The sequence below is a fragment of the Pieris rapae genome, chromosome 2 (assembly GCF_905147795.1).
Source record: "Pieris rapae chromosome 2, ilPieRapa1.1, whole genome shotgun sequence".
Lineage (NCBI taxonomy): Eukaryota > Metazoa > Arthropoda > Insecta > Lepidoptera > Pieridae > Pieris > Pieris rapae.
This window is the reverse complement of record NC_059510.1, coordinates 10,074,304-10,096,714: the sequence shown is the minus strand read 5'-3', so window position 1 is coordinate 10,096,714 and position 22,411 is coordinate 10,074,304.

Sequence of the window (22,411 nt, the reverse complement as noted above, 5' to 3'; positions counted from 1 at the left end):
TGTGTTAAGGAATTATAGTTGAGTTTGTGAAATTTGAATAAATAGATGTACTAACACTTTAAATTTAACTGAAAACAATAGTGTAAAATTAGACGTTCCACCAAAGGACGTTAAAATGAATAACATTAAAATAAAAACAATACACAATAATTCTCGTTATATCTTATATGTGGTATCTACTCCTCTCCCACTGGTCTCCTTGGAAGAGTAAGGTAAAAGCAAAATTAAAAATGGTACAACTATAATAACAAGTGCGACATCCAAAATCACAGCGTGAATCCTACTTACAATGATTATAAGTTAAGAAGAATACGTTCTTACTGCAATTCTTCTTAGCTTCCTGGTGTTTTGTAAAGCATACAGACTACGTCAAACCAAAAATCATTCCATTGAAATTGACCTTAGATCATAAATTCCTCTGATGCCCGTTATGTTGAAAAAGAGGTTATATAAAATCTAAACATTGATTTAAGATCGAAACGAAAAATTTATTAATAAATTGAAAATCCAATTTTTAACCAACTTTATGGTTACATTAGGACACCTACACAATACGTATTAATGCGGAATGTAGTTTAAATTATATAGTTAATTTAAGATATTTTTTAAGATGTACACTATCTGCTTGCCTGCAGCGTACGCGTTGTTTTGATTCTGACACGCTCTATACTTTATATTGTTGGCTGAAATGTAGTTGGCTGTAGTGTAGAACAGGGGGCAAACGGGCAGGAGGCTCACCTGATGTTAAGTGATACCGCCGCCCATGGACACTCAATGCCAGAGGGCTCGCGAGTGCGTAGCCGGCCTTTAAAGAATTTGTACGCTCTTGAAATAGCGTAAATCACAATGTACCGCTGTACCATGCCTCCTGCTGATAGAGTACAAATCTTTGCTTTTAATTAATTAAGTTTTTATTCTTTTTCATCACTTAAGAATTCTTGTGGAACATGGTGTAATGGTTGCAGCTCCTTAGATTTTCAATAGAAAACATTATTTACATTCGTAAATAAAATATATCGCATAGTCACTCAACAGAGAATATTTAAAAGCCCTTATAACTAATTATTCTGTTCTCCCTGTTTGTAATGCACTCGATTACATGAAATTGTTTTCATGGGTATGATTTATTTTAAATAGTGACACCTATCGTGATGATAAAGAAGCTCGATCATACTAGTAGAAAGTATGCTGTCTTTAAAACGCTCGGCGTTGTAGTTAGGCAAAATGCCAATAGATGGCGCTCTTTTACAACTGTCGAGCGTTAGTCTCGGGAAAGATAACCACAGTTATGTGAACTAATATAATCATATCATTTATTCTCGATAATTATTAAGTTTTTATTTTATCATATAAAAAATCTAAATGGAATCATTGTATTTTATTTAATGGTTTTAAATGTTTCGTATAGCAAGTCAGTAATACTTATTATAATATCAATAAATGTTATTTTTTATATTTTATTAAAATTTAAAAATATATTCCAATATTTTGTAAACATTTTTATAAAGTGAGAAAAAATAGTTCACTACAAATATTAAACTAAATTATTAGATGGTATATTTTTAGGTGCGTTGTGTTTTTAATATTAAATAAATTACTTTTTATATAAATCTATCTATCTTCCTCATTTTTCTTCCGAAAAAGAAACAATTTTATGAATTTAAAATCTTTAAATCGAAAAATGTTCTAGTTTCACTAACTGCAATATCTTAAAAATTCTTGATTTAACTTTCACATACGATAGCAGTGCAAACAATAACCAAATACAGTTTACCAATTGAGATTATTTCTAATCCTAACATATCTATATCGGCCCCTGTGATCGGCCCCAACCATTAACAAACAAGGGTCTATAATCTTTGTTTATTGACGCAACAAAAACGGTAAACAATGTTAGCATTAAAAAAGATCATAGAGTATTATCATAGACAACACACATCTATTATACTCTATGCTAAGCTCTGGATAATGACCAAGTTTATGGTTCAAACGTGACTGTGCATAGGGGGCTGATTATGATGTCTGACTCGGAAAAATCAAACATTGATTGATTGATATGATGATGCGGATTTTAAGCGTGAATAATTTTTAAATAAATATTCACATCCATCTATTAAATAGTCAAATCAGTGGCGCGACTACCTTTTTAGCATCACAGATTTCCGTGTCTGTTTCATGATTTTTATTTGAGAATTTTAAATGCGCACATAGAAACACATAGTTATAACATATTATATATATATATAGTATGAAGTTTTGTAAGTTGTTGTGAGAAAATAAATAAATATTATTATTAACAAAAAAGAAAAAAAGAAGGAAAGTCCATTGGTGCACAGGAAATCGAACCTACGACCTGACTTCATGATAATAATGTTAATATCAAATCAAAAAGCTAAATCTAATCAAACATAGAAAGCTAATCGATGATTAGCTGCTGTCTGACGCGCCGTTTTCCAAACCCTAGCAAGTAGTTTTACAGGTGTGTAGGACTCGAAACCCGGCAATAACTGAAGTTCAAATTGAAAAGACTAGTCAGTGTATAACTGTATGTGATTTAATGTTCTATAACCCATTGATGGGGCAGGGGGCGGCCACAGTGGGCCTCCGTCGCCTTCGGTATTTCACTTCGTTTTTCTGGCTCACTTTCAAAGCAAAGTCAAAATAACTTTATTCATATAGGTAAACAAGTATACGTATGAACGTCAGAAAAGAAGATAAATTTATGCTTAAATTACATTTACAACCAGCTCGCAAGTCAAGGGCGTTGAGCTGGCAAGAAACTCTCCGCCACTCTTTTTAATCGTTGAGTTTGAGTCATGCAAATTGTTCGAACTGACGCAAATCAATTCCAAGGATTAGGATCATTTAAATATTGGTCAAATTTATAAAAAGCTTTATTCAGAGATGATTCTCTAATTTCGCTTGTTGTAAAAATTGAGTTGTTTAGATAATAAAACTACTATTTCTAACACACTTAGCCGCCGTATTACTTTTATGACAGCAAGTATTGATCGACTCATATTTAATTTAATATTTATAAGTATAGGCTCATGGGCCCATTAAAGAGTATTATATGAATTTATGAAACCAAGAAACTATATTATGGTCTATTAACCATCTTTATTAGGGGGCGTCTTAAGGGTGTCATGTCATAAGGGTGGGTGCGCATTACACAGTGGTCGGTTTGTGTAATTGGAACTAGTCAGTGTGACCTGAAGATGGCAATTAAAATCTAATTTTACTAAAGTTAAGGATTGTTCGCTTGAATATTCGCTTCTACAGAATTCTGGTTTAACACTTAAAGTGCTCTTCTCGGATTCAAGTGGAGCGGGGTGTTAGTAGCTTTGACCCCACTCGGATCCGTGCTAGCGCCCCGATAATTTTTTCAAACCATCCCTAGCCTTCGGATCCGAGTATTCAGCACTCATTGTGCTGTATGCCGACCACTCGGTACCGAAAAATGATATTTAAAAAAAAAAATATAAATATTCATATACTAAATCATAATTCGCTATAAAAAGTTTATGTTTCCGGCTATTACTTTGTATCCATTGTTTAAACATTCAATGTGTTAAAAACTCTCTTAAATTGTAATTAAGTACGGGGTTCGATCCCCGGCTGCGCATCAATGCACTTCTTTCTATATGCACATTAAAATTCACTCGAACGGTGAAGGAAAAGAACGTGAGAAAACCGGCTTGCCAGACCCAAAAAGTCGCTGTCGACGTATCAGTCATTGGAGGCTGATCACCTACTTGCCTATTTGACAAATGATCATGAAACAAATACAAAAATCTGGCGTAGGCGTAGGTGAACGAGCGTGTAATATGACCACAAATACACTAAAGCTGCACTTAACAATAAATATATTATTGAACATGCATTATTTATCAATAAGTCCAACTCCAACGTTAGTTCACGCCCCATTGGATGCGCCTACGCATCTGTTGTCACGCCCGACTACATCGCCGCTATGCTGTAACGTTTTGTGTGACAAATGAATTACTTGAGTCCAATAATATTTATACAGAGTTAACATTACCTAATTGTTGTATACGTCTTGGATTCGAATTCAGCTAAATAAATTTTCGATCTGAAAGTCATCATTTTATCACCACGCCATATTGATATATGAATATTTAACAAAAATAAAGTTCCTTTTACCCTTGGCGTCAAATTTCTTTAATAAAAAGATCATTTTAGTTGTAGACTTCAGCTCACGATGCTCTCCTTCACGTCCAGACCGAATACCGATGGCTCTCCTTGCATAATTAACGCACAGATTAATTAACAATTTAATGTGTACTTGAAAAGTCGTACTCTTTTTGATCATATTTAAATAAGTAGGAAACTATAGGCTAAATTCGACCACGACAAAATATGCAAATTTATCGTATTGTTTATGTGCCACCGACACATGTACGATTTAACCCTAACTGTATTTAAATTAGCTCGATATTTGGCATATGGCACTGTTCTATATTGTACTATTGTATGGAAAAGTGTTTTTGAATTGATTTTGTAAAACATTGTATATATATTGAGCTTTTTTATATATTGAGATTGTAAATATATTAAGCTTTTTGATTCAAACATAGCATGTTTCTTCTCTATCTCTCTTCAGTCGGTAGATGTCTGAGGAGGTCAGTAAGGAAGCATCTGGAGCGTACTATCTGTTTCCACCGATTTCTGTGCTCTTCTCTTGTACTTCAGTAATAAAGACCATGAGTATTTCGCTCGACTGGTCTTATTGGGGAAAGGTCACGTGATATTTTGCCTTCTGTATTACCAACTACGATCAGTTCTACGCATTGTATGGCTGACAATAATATAATTCGTCGGCATATGATAGACAGACCAGTATTTAGAATTGATCATAAAATAATAAACAATTAACTGAATTCACTGTTCTACTTAACTGTACATAACCATAAAACGCGCCCGGTGGCATTTCGATCCCACTTAAGATATCCCATATTTGCATACAAAATTATTGCCCATGTCGATTCGATTGCGTAACGTACAGTAATGTACTTGCGGCTTGGGTTCAATAAAATTGCACCTACCATTGATTGGAATGTTATTAGATTATTTAATTCCTTGTTTCTGGCTCGTAGTCGCCATGTTTACGTACATCAACTATGCCTAAAATAGTTTTCTGTCCCGCCTCCCGGTCGCAACGAACGTTATTCAAGCCTTCACTTGTTTAAGCTATTAAAGCATATGCCTTGAGTATTGAGAATATCCAGAGCTAAATCACATGCATCATGAGCACACCTCACCTACCCTCTCTTTCACACCATCACATAACACAGCAGAATTAAAGATAGAATACTGATGGTAGTTTCCTTGCTCAAAGTTGTTTTTATTATTTTTTTGTTATTTTTATTTAAACTATGTAAGTTAAGAAAATTGGTTAGTTAATTAGTAAAAACTGTATAGGTATGAACCTTTTTGTATATGTTATGTATCCATCTTTGGCTAAGTATTTAGTATAAAATGTTTTTTGTTTTATGAAGAAATATCACATTTAACGTATTTATATAGATAATTATTCTAACCCAGGTTAATTTTTATTTTTTTTAAGAATTTTTTCGAATTCGTTGTCATTACAAAATTGAAAACCGTTTTGAATTTTTAAATACTAGTGTGTAGTAGGCGTCTAAGAAATAGTTTATGAAGAAATTAAGTTTTATTTCGTACTTTCAGATATGCAAGCGGCAAGCTTTTTATATAAATTTATCGTTGATAAAACAAAATATAAATCACCATAATATATACAAAATGAAACCGCAACTCCCCAAAATTAAATCATGCGCACGTTTCTGATTATTTTAATGTAATAATTAGTATGAGAGAAATGGTCAAGCGATTATCTAACAATCGGTCATTGTTGTCGTAATAAATAGTTGAAATTTATAACAATGGGCGCGTGACCGAAAAATATACGATTGGGATAAAATGGACCGCGGTGAGTGAAGGGTTAACATCTGCTACATGGCGGCTACTTTACGAGTTTGCATATAATTCTATGGACATTTTTTAATAAGATGATATTTACGACCTGATTAAGTTGAAAATTTATGACTTTAATCATAATTGAATTTAGAAGTAACATTATTAAACGCTGCGATTTTTTTAACATTCTCTGTAATATCTGACAGTCTCTCTTTACTGCCAGTTTGTGTGTGACTGTCTTTTTCAAAGGGACAGTGAAGTGTAGAATATATACATTGTAATTATTTGTTTGTAATTAAAAACTCAAAAAAACTTTATTCATATTGGTAACCAACTTGTGAACGTCAACAGAAAATATGTTAAATTGATTTTACATATATATTCACTATTTCACGTTCATGCGTTCATTCGTTAAAAAATTGACATATTATGTAATTGTATTTATGCGTACAAATAAATGTAACTTGATCAATTCAATTGCGATTTCCATTTACCTGCTTCTCTATATCCATACAAAATATCTATCAAACAAATAAAATTCAAATTTTCTTTTGAAAAATGCAACCATTCCATCAGTATTTTCTGTCATCGGAGGTACTAAATAGCTTACTTAAATGCTATTGGTAACCCGGATGATAAAACACTAATACCTATTTCTTTCAACTACAGCAAATCCCAAAAAGATAGTAAAAAGAAAGTATTGATTTGGGTAAATGTCATCAAGGGCATCAGTCCTGTCCATTTTTTTTCATAAATGCACTAACATTCTCTTTATAAAAAAAAAATTTTCTCTTTTCAAAACTCTATTGGCTACGCCCTTACAAATCTTGTAACAGACTTACCGGTTTCGATTTCTGGTGGAAATAACAATTACATTTGTGATTTTCCGCCTCTATTGAGTTGTGCACGTAGAGTATAGTGGATTTTTCTTATAAAGTCAAACGGTCTTTTCCTCAATTGTATTCTCAAAGGTTGTATATTCCCGTACTAAATTGTTTTCACACGGAACTAGTCCTTGTGGTTTTGTAGAAACCGTTTCGAATTGGTAAAAAAATAATAACAGTTCTATCAACGATCTATTTGTACGAGTAGGTGTAGGGAAATGTAGGGCTGGTACCAATATCAAATTGTAATTACTCATTACGTCGTCTAGGTAAATATGAGTTAATAATTAGAAATATAAATAAATATTCACATCGAAGTCACATATATTTAAGTTTTGAAACTGAGCAGAGTTGGCGTAGTAGCTTCACCGTGCTACACTCATCCCTGATAGTGGCTTCGATTCCTGGCTGTGCACCAATTTACTTTCTTTTCACATTAGCAAGAATGGTGTAGGAAGAAGTCGACGGCGGGTGTCAGGCTCAGAAGGCTGATCACCTACTTGCTTTTAGATTGACAAATGATGATAAAACAGATACTGAAATCCAGTGAAACAAACTTCATATGGTTGTAGTGCCACTGATTTACTTATTTTTATTAAAATAGAAAATAATCATTACTAGACACCCCTGCCGCCGCAAAACATACCCCAAAACTTTCGTGTTTCTTCAATTATAGGGCTCGCGCCAGTTCCCATGGGGTTTAGACGAAACTATTAATTAATTTCTTCAATAGAATCCTCAAGACATTAATTTCTAATAAGATTTTTTTTTGTATACTAGATTGTTGATTGTAAGATGTAAAAACATCAAATTTATAATTTGATGAATTATTATTAATTCAATTTATCATTTCCAAAATTGTTATAAAATGTATTAATAAACTAGTCTACAAATAAATAAATTTATAGAAAATATGAAGAACTTCTTAAATTTGGTAATAGCTTTTTTATCATATTTAATTTTAATCCTTACTAAAACATGCAATTAACAGAAAGTTGGTATTTCCACAATTGCAATGCTTGCTAGATAATTTTTAATCTGTTAAAGACAAGCGTAAATATGTTTCCAAAGACTGTGGTTTTATTATAAAATCTATCGGGTATCCCGTATTAGTTTGGAGGATTACAGATGTACTTAACAATGGATTGTTTAATTGTACAACGATAGATAATGTTAAGTATACATATTACGTATATGCGGGCGGCAGATGGAGTGTTGACATTTTAGTATTTTAGTTGTTAACGCGTCTGTTCCTTGTAATCGTTATTTGTTTGAAAAATTTTATGGGAGACAATAATTGTGTACTAATAACTCAAAATTATGTAATTCGATTCCGAAAACTAACCCGGCTTATAATATTAAATTGTTTTTAGACCAATTAATAAATGTGGAACTCTAAAAGAGACTAATTTGATTCGGTAAAATTATCTTCTTTATTTGTGGAAATGGTGTTTAAAAATCGGCAACACACTCGCGAGCCCTCTAGCATTGAGAGTGTGCATTGTATCTAACATCAATGAGCCTCCTGTCTGTAATAAATTCCTGATTTAAATAGATTCCTATTCAAACTATCGGTCGTAATTTCTAGGAATGAATCTAGCTAACAGTTACCAGGGGCTTATACTCGGGCGATACAAATACCTAAACGTACGTTTTAGAAATTAATACAATACTCATTTGTTCCATCAATATGCCCCTGGCTATAAAGCTTAAAATGCGTCAAACAAAGCAAACAAACCAAAAACCTTTGAATGCACGAAATGTCAGTCAAAAACGAACTGGTTTTATGCAAATACAAGTAAAGAGTTTGCTATGTGTGCAACGGAAATATTTGTTTGAATTACAGAAAAATATCTGTTTAAATGATTATATAGGGTTTCCTGGAAGAGATCGCTCGTTAGCAATAAGGCGGCCCGTTGCATGATGCATCCCTTGTAATTTTTATGTATTTTGTTTTTTGCAACTAAGTGTGAAGCAGATTCAGAAATATTCGCCTGGACACCTCTTATCACTTCGGGGTTCGGGGGTAAGATAAAAAGTAGCCGAATCTCAGACCTACTGAATGTGCATAAAAATTTCATAAGAATCGGTTGAGCCGTTTCGGCGGATTATGATTATATTTATATTATTAGTATTTTATATATAAATCGCTATTAAGAGAATTTTATTTATCAGACCATTGCATTGTAGTGAGACTAAATTGTAATTCAAACATTCGTTACAAAATATTTGTCGCACACGCGACTGCATTTGGTGTAATTGTTTAATGATTGTTTTCTAGTACCATGATGAGTTTTTAAACGCAGCCGCATGTCATAATTGTCTCTCAATTTGTTACGTGGCATATGGCTGTATCAATTATGTCACAAAGGGTCGTAACTAAATTGACACAGCAAAAATTATCAATTTAATTTCTATGTTTGCAACCTTTGGTCGGGCTGAAATGTCGGCGTCGTTTCGATTTGTTTTAAATTAACTGCTTCATCCACGTATCACGGTTTTCTGACAAAAGCTTTTCTTGGTAAATAGGGGTTCAAGTATCATCGTAAGCAGATTTACTGCTATTTATTTCAGTCACTGAAAAATGTAATAAAACGTTTTATTTTCACCGTTCGAGGACAAAATTCAGCACATGTCAATCATAACAACTACCAGTACAGCTTTAATATTTATTTATTTATTACAAAAAATCGTAATATACACAATATCGCTACTGCGAATTCACTCTGCGAATAATATAATACGCAAGTAATAATATGCTGTCTCCGACACTATCGACATATATTTATATGACGATGATTTTTTTTATTTGCATTCAGTTATCAGTAGCCGGGGATCTGTGCAACAGACTGATTCTGGCCTTTGGTATCGCAAATTACCTAGGCTCCATTAATCGCATAGGAAACCCACAAAAAATCCCAGTTCTTGTAGTACACTTGGGTAGCAACACTATCCCTCAAGACTTTTAGTACATATAGTACATTTATAGTATATAAGGGTTTTCAGAAAAATTATCTCTTCCTAGCCCCGCAGAGGTCGTTCCAATTCCTTTGATAGACCAATGATAATCAAAAGAACCAACCAACAAAAAGCCAACTTTCCGGCTATGGTTTTATACTATTACTAGATGATCGTGACTAGTATAATAATAATAACTTAATCTGTGAATAACGTAAATATAATTAATAACAATACAGATTATAATTGCACAGTGCGCGTGCCAGATCATAGATAAAAGAGCAATTTGTCATGTTGACACAAAAGGTGTGAATTTTATCTAACGCGATCTTGTCAGAAATTAATTTTTATAGCACAAGTATAAAGTTTTAACTGCGTATAGAATATTTTTTTAACTTTTTTAAATATTATTGATACTGTATTGTGTTCAAACTTCGATACAAACTGCTGTTTATTTATTATTTTTGGCTTACCGTCTAGGCTATTTATTTTAGGTTTTTTAATGTAAAATAAACGAGTATTGGACAGGAGGCTGATGTTAAGTGATACCGCTCATGGACTCATAAAGCCAGAGGGCTCACGTGTGCGTTGCGAGCCTTTTAAGAGTAAGCCTTTAAGGTTCGCTGTCGTTAATTTTCTCTGTATAAACTTGCACAATTTTTTAATAAGCCGGTTTAACAATGTATGCAATTGTAACGAAGGTATATGAAAGTCAACTATCTTTTCTTTGAAGTTTCCTGTCCATTCTTTTCTATTTGAAACTTTTGGGGCAACTAGAATCGTTTGTAATACATATTTTAACTTGTAATTTTGAGTATTACTCATTTATAAGTATGACTCTATTAACAATATATTTACTTATAATGGTCTGAATTAAATGACTTTTATTTTATTTATTATAGCCTTTTCAAAACGCCTAATTGAAATAAAATAATTGACTTTGACACTAATATTAGTATTATGAAACTATAAATAAATATTTTCGTCACGATTGTCGTGTCGGATAGGGGCGACAGATGTACGGAGGAACGTTTGACCCCAAATGGAGTGTACTTAGGGGTCATCAAATGTCATATTTTTATGTTGTTTTGAATAATTTAGAAATATATTATATATTTTGAAAAATATGTAATTCAATTGCATTAATTCATTCTAAACGTTATCGGGTGTTATCAATTTGAGGTGTTTTTGTTTGTTTGTGTGTTTAGGTGCAAAAATGTCTGCGGTTTCGGAAATGTGTCAAGAAATTTCTTCGCTTATAATAATTTACGAGTAGATAGCACAGATCCAATTATGTTAGTAAAATAATGAATCAGTGGCGCTACAATCTCTTTAGGTCCTGGCCTCAGATTTCTGAATCTGTTAAATGATCATATTTAAATCTAATAGGCAAGTAGATGTTCAGCCTCAAGTGGCTGACACACGTGGTCGACTTTTTGAGTCTAAGACATGTCGGTTTCCTCACGATGTTTTCCTTCACCGTTCGAGCAAATGTTAAATGCGCACATAGAAAGTAAGTCCATTGGTGCACAGCCGGGGATCGAACCTATGACCTCAGGTATGAGAATCACACGCTGAAGCCACTAGGCCAACACTGCTCTTCAATTATGTTAGTAGTTGCTTAAATACTTTTTTAGTACTAACATCAACAACAAATTAAATATCACAAACGACTTGTAGGAAAAAAGTATTGGTGCATTATTTATAGATAATTTTATGATCCAGACTGATACTTAGATACTTTTCTGATAAAACTTACCGTTTTGTTGAAAATCGCGAAAAACTAAATAAAAAAAACTTGAATAAAATACTTAACCTTACTCGAAAGGAATGGGAGGAACTTTTAAATATTATTTATAATTATGTTTTGAATAATTTTACTGATTTTCGCTTGTTGGGATTTTATGCACCTTCGAATGTCTTAATTGACCGGACTATAACGTTTTTTAAGTAATACTTACTTATCTGTTCTATGTGTGACAGTTTACGACAAATTTTCTAATGGAACAAATTCAAACTGAATGGCAAGAAATCAATTGAAACTGACAAGAAAGGTAGCTATCAATAATATAAAGAACCAAACAATACGTTTCTTAAGATATATGTAACAGCTGTGCCACGTGCCTTGCAGTGATCCAGTTTCCTTTGTACCAGCCGCCCCCATATTTTTAAAAGCTCTAGTAACTTCGAATTTCAATAAAATAGTAAATTACACTATTGTACGCATTCTATAGACTATTTGGTTTAAACAAAAAAAATCAGCGCAGAAAATGAATTGTTATAAATACAATTTGAATAATACACCTATTTTGAAACTAGCGGCTTCTTAAACTTCTATGTGAATATACGCAATAGGAATCTTCTTAAAAACAACCTTTTTAGGTCTAGGCCTCAGATTTCTACATCTATTTAAGTAGGTCGGCCTTCTGTGTCTGCCACACGCTGTCGACTTTATGAGTCTGAAGCTTTGGTCTGTTGATTTGTATATAAAATATGATATATTATGAATAACTTAATTCAATTATTTAACAAAATCTGAAACTACATTTGTGTGTAAGTATTTTTTGTTGGTTTAATGTGTTATTTTTCACATTGTTTTTTCTATTGTAAATGAGTTCTTGTTATACATTCTTTACTACTCATAAAATTCTAATACAGAAAGTTAGAAATGCTCCGACTTTTTCTTGATCTTTGCTTCACTCATTCATATATCCGCGGACAATATGCATAACAAAAAATTTTACTATCGCCACAGAAATTACGGTTTATTTTTAATCTCAAACATGTCTGGCGATCCGTGTTTGTTGTAAAGAAAAAAAACATGATAATTCTGTCTCGACCATTTTTTGCATCATTCTTGAGAAGCAAACAGCACGCGCTGCACCTGGACAATAAGGATGGGATATGGGAGTATCGATAAAATAGTCAATTGACGAGTATAAATAGCTTTATGTTGTGTACTATTAATATTTAAACCTCATTTATTCTTTGATACATCTGTCTTAACAAAAGATACACACACTTAGGTAATCTTTTAAATAATATTAAAAAAAATTTTTCAACGACAACGACGACGAAAAATTTATCTACCGGCTTACTAACGCCCCCTCCATCTATCTTAAGCATTTTTTATTCCAAGAGGTACTGTGTATGTTTTATCTAAATAAAATACTTTTTAAACAATTTGATTTAATTTGATTGCTTCTAGACCTAGAAGGATTTAATCAGAAAAAGTAAGATCGTCCCCTGTAAAAGTGGGGAAAATTAAATTAATTAGGAATTATGTTAGTCAATATTTAATTTACATAATTCATTGGATATTGGAGAAAATAAATAAACTTTATTTATAAATCCTAAAACATGTAAGCTATGCTTGAAAATTTGCTTTCACACATTTTAAACACATACTTAAATTATTGGAATTTAAAAATTTCAAATTAGCAAAGAAAAAGTAAAATCTCATAAGTGACACACAAAATTACGGTAAGGTATATTATTGTAAACTATATCAATATTTTAATTTGTTAGTAATAACGATGTAAAAGCGAGATTCACTGGAGCATTAAGAGTTTGAAAAGCTTTATCGATAAAGCTCTATCGACAACACTACAAAACAATTATTCAACCACATTCGTCTCGCAAAATCCTTTACAAGGCTTCTTTAAAAATATTTCAATAAAGCAGCTGACTATTTTTTACATATACAATAAATCCTTATTTGTATGAGTACAGAGTTGAATTTCGACAATTGCTCAAGCACGCTTACAATAATTAGTACTCATGTTTCTTGACTTCATTCTATGGATATCGCATTACATTTTGTTTAGTACAATTAAAATGGCGTTAATGTCAAAGGATTTTTGAACAAAGCCAAGTGGGATTCGTTTAATTTCCTCTTTGATTAAGGTGTCCATATCACTGTAAATAGGCGAACCTACAATTAATTTTAGGCGTACGTAATTTATCACGTGCTTGGTTAAAGTTACGAAGGAAGTAATTTGATTGATATATACTTAACGTTTTTGTTTTTATACTTGATTTAATTTATTAATAAATAAATATTTGCCCGATATATTTTTTTAAATATATGTATATAGTATTCCAAAAAAAATAATATAAATACAAAAGTAAAATGTCGTGTCGTTAGAGTGAATAAACTATTAAGTCCCAATGTTTTGTTAAAGCTGGGACGTTTTCCAGAAAAAAATCCATCCATCCATTAACCCATCAATTATTCACTGGTATTTTGGAAAAGGGTAACATGAAGACTTTTTAATTAAATTTTGGTTAACAATTCATATAGAATCAAAATTAAAACAAAAATAAAAATATAATCGTAAAATATCTCTTGCAAACTTAGTCGTAAAGAGGTATTACGACTGTTTTAATTATTTTTCATTTTAGATAAAATACTTGTAGATAAAAGATTTAGTATATAGATTGTAGTATGATGTTTGTAGGAGCCATATGGAAGAAAGTGGAAAGCAAGAGATAGATCTTTGTGGAGAACACTTGGGGAGGCCTATGCTGCACAGACAACAAGACAATCAAGAAACCGGTGTCTAACAGGAAATAATATGATAATATTTACATTTACCTTAACTAAATTTCGTTAATAAGTATAAAGTAGAAATAAGATAAAATGTAACTTGCAAGATTGTTAATAAAGGCTATATTTATTTATGATGTTTGTGGTAAACTTAAAAAACGCAATGTATGTATAATATGAGGGGCATAACACAAAAAAGGTCTTGAAATACAAATCAAGGGTCTAGTAGGTATATTGTATTTAAACTCCCTCTAAAAGTCATTCAAACCTGAATAAATTATATAGTAACGGTCTTACTTCAAAAAAGGTATAAAAACATCTCTATTCCACAATCTAATGAAATGCAGTCATGTGAAATCAGATGTAAACTCATGCGCAAAACTGTTGACAGTCGTCAGACTGACAAACCATTGACAACTTTGAATGACATTTTCACGCCTTTGTCATGTCAAATTTAGAAATGGTAGCGGCATTTTTTTAATTTAACTAATCTATTCTTAATTTGCTAAATATGATATTTTAAACGTGATTTGGTACATTTTTATGTTTACTTCTTTTTAGAAGATTGGTTATGTTATACGAAACTCTGGAAGTCAAGTAGTGTCTGGTTAAAATTTTCGAAGGCTTTTGCTTCGAAGGAAAACAAGAGAAATATACGAACTTAAATTTAAATTACATTATTTAAATGAAAACAAAGGCTCTAAATGGAACCTGAAATTTTCCTAAGCAGAAGTGTCCGAGCTCTTGATTCCTTGGCGTTGCGTAGAGTGGGCTCTCTGCAGCTTCCATCGGATTTACCACAAGGAGTCTTCAAAGGATTACTCTTATCACCTCGACGTCTGTCGTTCCACAACTAAGCGTTTTAAAGGCAGTTTTCATCACCACCACTATGTGGAAGCAGTTGCCCAAAGACGACGAACTTCATGAAAAGAGCGTACCAATTCTTAACAGGCCGGCAACGCACTTGCGAGTCCTCTGGTAATAAGAGTGTCTATAGGCGGGATCAAAATGGATACATGAACTACTCAACTCCGCCATATATTTTTCCATTCCCTACTTCAAGAATTGATGACGAAAAATGGAAAGAAACAATTTTCTTTTGTGGCGACCAGATCGGTGCTTAATATCAGATCTTCCTGCCCGTTTGTTACATAAAAAAATATATCGATGTTTATGTACATAAAGTAATTCAAGTATTAAAAACTTACCCGGCTTTGAAAACCAAATATCATCGTACTGTTACTAACCAGTCGACGCTTGATTTATTCCTGGTCCGCCATTGTCATTTGAAACGAGTTTTTGGTTATAGGACTGCAATTAGTTTCTCAAGTGTACGCACGTTTAATGGTCTATAAATGTCATATAAAAGTGACTGAATAAAATTTTAACAATTGAACATGACTATAAATTTTCATTTAGTTCGTTGGGCTTTGAGAAATAGAAGATGTGTCTGTTTCTTTGCCGATTATACCAGGTACAAACAACTATGAACACATCTAATGAACATTGAAGGTGCAGAAAGAGATTTCTGCCATTATGAAGTAACCTTGTTCTCTTTCCCTTATATTCAATGATCTACTTACAGGCATATGTAGATTTTTTTTTAAAGCTTACCTTAACTTGGATACTTTACCTAATAAATATTTTTAACATTAAATTACCATATTTCCGAAGCGTGACGGTTAAACCAAATATTGCAGGCATATTATTACCCATTATTAGCAATAACCAGAGGGGCCAAATGTTAAATTGTGTCAATCAAATCATTTGCATTATAATTTCTGTCCAATTAGGACGAATTCTGACAAACAATACGGCACCTGCGTGGGGTGGTGTAACGTATGTAATATCGACTTTTCTCAGTACAGATAAAATCTACTAGTAAAAGTGCAAAAATATATTAATAATCAAATTTCGTTTATTTATATTTAGGCGTAGCCGTAGACTTAAACTTGGTTTAAGTCCTTTCGTTACCTAGAAAACGATTAATAATGTATTTTTATACAACAATTGTCACATTTCAACTACAAATATTAAAAACAAGTCAAAGTCAAGGAATTGTGCTGAACCATCCTTATAACTCGACGTCTCTGTCTGAGGCAGTTTTTACCACGTACTACTGTCGATTAACAAAAGAGTTGCTATGTTGCTCGTAACTCTTCCGTTAGCGAATATAATTTAAAAAAAAACTACTAGCTACACCGTGCCACCTTCATCTCTGAAGTCATTGGTTCGATCTTGGACTTTATTTCTATATGCGTTTTTAACACTCGCTCGAACAGTGAAGGAAGAAATCGTGAGAAAACCGGCTTGCCTTAGACCCAAAAGTCGAGGGCGTGCTCAGCCACCTACAAAACAAATGATCATGAAACAGATACAGGAAGCTGAAGCCCAGAGTTAACAAATTTGTAGCGCCATTGAGAAAAAGATGGATATGATTATTAGAGGCATAGTTACAGCAATGCTAAATAATTCAAGTAGGAAAACGCTCCCAAGACGTTAAATTTCCGTATTTAATAACCGAACCACAACTAATCCCACCATAAAGGTCAAGCAAAGACAAGACAGCTGCCCATAAATCCTACAAAATTGGTATTGGCCATCGAATAATAATTTAATCTTCAAGATCAGCTGCGTTCTGACAAAATCAGACCAGTCCTTTGTTATGCGAGTATTGTTACTTGCACAACGCTTCCGCGCAAACGAAGACACTAGAATAACAATGCTTTTGCGAACGGAACTTGTTTTTGGGGTTCCATACTGGAAACTTAGGTTGTTTCACATTGTTTCGGCTTAAATGTGGCTTTGTTTAAGTTGTACTAGTGGTTTAATAGATCAAAACACATTACTGCAGCTCTTTGATTTAATATAAGTTGAATACTTTACAGTTTTGACGCCGAAACGTGTGTATGGAAAAAATCTGTCAAATAAATATAAATTGACCAATAATAATAATAATGTCAAATAGTATAATAATTAGTTTTCTAATATATTTCCAATAGTAATGGAATACCACAAAAACCTATCCAAAAAAACTTTGATTGTAAAATTAAATTAATAATTTTTCTACGGACTCCATGTTAAGTATATTTCTAATCGCGCTTGACTGATTTTTTTTTACTTGTAAATCTTGATTTATTCACGTCAACAATAGGTATGGGAATCAGGGGCTGCTTGGGGCTGTCTTATATTTCGTTACAGTTAAATAATAGCCATGAAGTGGGAAATTTTCAAATTTGCAAAGCTCAAAGGGTCGCCTTTCATTTTATAAGAAGTTATTTCATTTGGAACTATATATAAAATCATATATTTAAAATATAAATTATAATCGTTTAACTAGTCGTTAACACACGAAGATGTTATTTTGTTAACTTTAACCATAGTTGGGTCATGGGTCAGGTTTAATAGGAATAGATCATAAAACCGAAATATTTTTTAAGTAATTTAATTGATATTTATTTTTAAACAATACTTAACGTTTTTATACTCAGAATCTACCCTTACTACTACTACTACATTAAAGTATTCTATTGTCTTTGGTATAAGCAACGTAATATGCAGTTTGTAACAACAATAACATTTAAATTTAATTATATGTTATTAATTTCAACTCTAACTATTTTCACCGAAAAACATAAATTAATATTTCAAATGCAATGCAATATTATCCGAAAAAGACAGCAACAAAACATACTCTGTGGAATGCGCAAGATAATTTACAAGTTTGACACCTGTCTAACGTCATAATTATGCGGGCTAAAACCTTTTTAGTTTTTAGAAGTCTAGTAATTGCTAACCGTTGGCAGATGTTTTTCTTTGGCACGCGTATAACCTTTAAGCTGTTTCAAATGTCAAAGTAAACCGTAGAATTATGTAATTTTAAGTTAGTTATTATCGCAGTAAAATTGTAACAATAATATAAGTATTCCTAACTTTCTTCCTATATTTCTACTTATTCTTACGATACTATTGCGTTATAAACGGGGTTCAGAGTTAAATGTGTTTTTTACTTGCCAATTTTGTTGACAAACTTTTTATTTATTTTTATTTATTACAGAAATACAGACATTATCCTTACATCCTGAAATATAATAAAGTACATATTATTAAACACATAATATACACACAGCTACAGTTAATTCACTCTGCGAACATACAAATATGTCGATAGTGTCGGAGAGATCATTATTCATAGTATTCTAATATATTTTATTTAATAACTAAACTACAAATATAACAGTCGGCGAACCAAACGATTATTATTGAACGTGTGTTACTTGAGGTTATTAATAAAATAATACTAAATGTTTTAATGTATTATAATTATTAGTGAATTTTACACCCCATTAGCGCATTCAAAACAAGCAATATGTATGCAAATACTAAACATATCATCTGTAATCCTCCACGCAACTCTAGGTTCTATAATCTTCGATAAAAGGGTGACAATCCTTCGAATGTGAAACTAATAAATTGTTTTAGATTATTTTCGTTATTGACGGGGCGTTTTCTAAGATCACTTGACAAAAGATTTTGCTCTACATAATATTAATTCTTTTTATGATAGGGAAGCATCACCCCTCTGTAATGTATTTTTTGTGAAGTTAAAAACGTGGGTAAGACGTAAAAAATCAGGGGGGTGAGATAACGTGTGATTTTGGGTGTAATTTATGCGAATTTTAACTTTGAAGATAAAGATTTGAATCGACTTTTTGTATTCCTGTTTTTCTATGTTCACTCATAAATAATGCTGGTTTATAAAGTTACGTGTACATACAATTTGGAATCAACTATGTTTTCGACCAGGGCGAGTGCTTTCAGTTATATAACTTTGTATATAAACTAATGTTTAACATAGGTACTAAAAGAGACAACCAAGTTTATTTTCTTTCAGAAGAACCTACTTTTCGAGTCATATTTAATAATTTACACCATGTACTAATAGTGTATAAGATTGTAATTATATTTTTTTTGAACAAATAATAATAACTATAACTTGTGTTCACTTGGACAAAGGCCCGTAAGCAACTGTTACCAGACATAATACATAATAATAAAAGCCTTTAATTTCGTTTACTATATATTTAAATACATTAATACTTCTATGATCTCATTAATTACTAGGTATCTGTGTGCCCTTTTTAGCAAAGCTTCTGAATCCCGCTATTTTTTTTTCGCTACTGTCATCGCAGCCCATAAACAATTTTAGTGAGAGCGTCTGCCCGGCTTTGTATATTATTTTATTATTAGTTACATTATAAAACTAGCAATGTGTCTTTGAACAAATCATACAACTGCAAAGAAAGGGTTGAACCTACCTTATAAGGAATGTAACGAACCTCCGCGACCTTTCCATCTTAGCATTCCAGGCACGCTATATATAGAAATATAATGAGTATTCGCCCATTTTTCATATCGCGTGCTGTGTTTTTTCCCCTACATCCTTATTTTCTTTCTGGCCAAGCTGCGCCTTAAGCTCAGGTGCTTAGTGTAATTTAAAAGGGTTCTAAATTAGTTTATAAAGAACCAGTGACAGTACCATTTTAGGTCTGGGCCTCAGATTTCAGACACACGCTATCGACTTCGGGTCTAAGACAAGACATTTCCTCACGATATTTTCCTTCACCGTTCGAGCGAATGTTAAATGCACACGTAGAAAGTCCATTGGTGCACAGCTGAGCTGACAGTCCCTGAAGACACCAGGTCAACACTACTCTGTAATTAACAGACCGTTCTGGTTCCTTCGATAACTGTAAATTTTATTTAAATTATAATAAGAAACTGCAGGTTAATGTCATAGTTACTTTGGAATTCGAATCGTTTCTACGTCTATTTAAAAAGCTTTAAAACTGACTCATTCATGATCACACCTAATTGTATGTTGCTCAAGATGCAGCCACAGTCAGAGTGATATTTAAAGAAAGTAAATGAAGCGGGACCAGCTGCCTAGGACTTTCCAAAATACTATTTAGGGCCCTGATCGAGAGAAGAGACTCTGGAATGTTCTATTATATCTTCCACCCTTGCCCTTCTCGCTAGTGTGAACCTGGAATCCGCTGAACTCCAACATCAGCGATGGTCGGGAAGTGCGTACTGCAAATAGTCCAAAATTGCTCTTCCAGCAGTGAATCTGTAATTAACATAGCGACTTCTCAGCTTAAATTGAACTAGTCTCAAAACAATGATGCGGCATTACGGGCCATTATCTCCTTAATAAACTTTTTGTCCTAGGCGCGACAGACAGTCCATTTGCAGAAGCTGTTTAAGCGCAGAGGAATCAGTCACCCACGTAGTCCTGGAATGGGATGTGGCTAAACAACGCGCAGAAATCCTCGGAGCAGTGAGGTCGCTGGCCTGTGAACAGCCTAGGAGACTTCTGAGCTTCTGGAAGGAGCTAGACTGGTTAAATTAGCCAGGAATATACGCACAACGGACCAATTATGAGTCTAATTGTGGAAACTGAGCCCAACAACCTTAACCTTGAAGCGACTTATACTCAGCCAATAACGCTCTCGTTTCTGGCTAGTCTATGGGCAGTTTCACTCATTAGTGTGCCTCCAGCCCGCCTACCGTTAAAAAAAACTAACGCGAACTTACGCTTTCGCTATAAAATCATTGATTCAAAATTTACTATATAATCAGACAATGGCCCTTTCTCTGATTATATTATAATTAATCTACGAGTAAGCCCATTGAGTAACCCTTTCACTGCGTGTGGGCGTCCAACAGCGCTCAGCGGGGTTCGAGTACCCCGCCAGGGGGACATTTGTCCCGCTATAGGTACATTTTGTCCGAGTGCTTCGGACAATAGGTATACGGGTGGAATGAATTGACGTGTAATGAGCAGAGGGATCTGCGCGTGCGTTTCGGTGTTTTTGCGCTCGAGGCGACGATACACTGCGTGAAAACTTAATTATGATACCATGATTTGTGTTTCTAGTGTTATTGATTGTTGTCGTATCGTGCTGGCGACCGGCTGTGCGATGAATAACAAATGTTAAAATGCATTTTGACAGAGTCAAATGAAGAATGAAAAAGTAGTTAGCATTTTTTTTTACAAAATAATAACAATAGCCCTTATCCAAAACTTAATAATGAAAATTGAAGTTTAATTTAAATGAATCCTAAAATATGAACTTTTAATACTTTTAATAATAAAGCCCGTTTAATTTGAACACTTATATATACAGCTTAATTTCTTTTACATTTTATACATTATTTTATCTGGTTATCCTATACATCCTAGCCACCTTCAGTACCGTAGATCGGAACCCCAAGAGTAAAAGCTTCCTCAAGTTTTTTCCAATTCACTCTGTCTATGGCTTTCTTTTTCCACTTCTATTTCTGTTATCCTCATTTTTAGGGCGCTCTCTTCACCTTTTGCCTCTTTCTCAGTGTGTTGAAAAACATATTCTGGAGTTCCTCTTGTTCAAGTGGGTTCAGTCTCTGTGCCATTTTATTGTTATTTACTTCTAACTTTTTCTATAATTTTTATAGAATAATATAATTTTAATCATGATAACATTTTATAACCACTATGGTTTGTATTAACGTAAAATAGCAGTTTTGTTAGGAGCGCGACAAATGCATTTAAAACAAGTTCTTTAGTGGTTTACGAATTACGTTGCATCTATTAACTAACCGGGTAGTTAGTAGACAATTCATTAGCCGTAATCCGCCAGAGACGTAGTTTGCTATCTATCTATCTACCTAACCCAATAAAACTGTAAAAATGTTGTTTTAAAGGCTATACGTATTCTTTATTAAATTGTGTCGCAATAGCGATAGAACTAATTGTATAACGGTTTGATTTCAACGGTATTTTTCGTATTGGTGTAAATTGTTCCGTGTATATTTGGCGTTCAAATTAAATTAGTGGATAAAATCTTATCTCTTCCGATCATTGCACCTGTTGCACAATATGTTACTGTTTAACAGGATTTTGTTCAAACAATTGGGGCCTTTAAAATGTGAACTAAAACGATAAACGTGCTTCGAAAATCAGTGTTTGTTTGTTTTCGTTGTTATCAACAAAGTTTTAGCCAACCGAAAAATCAAAACC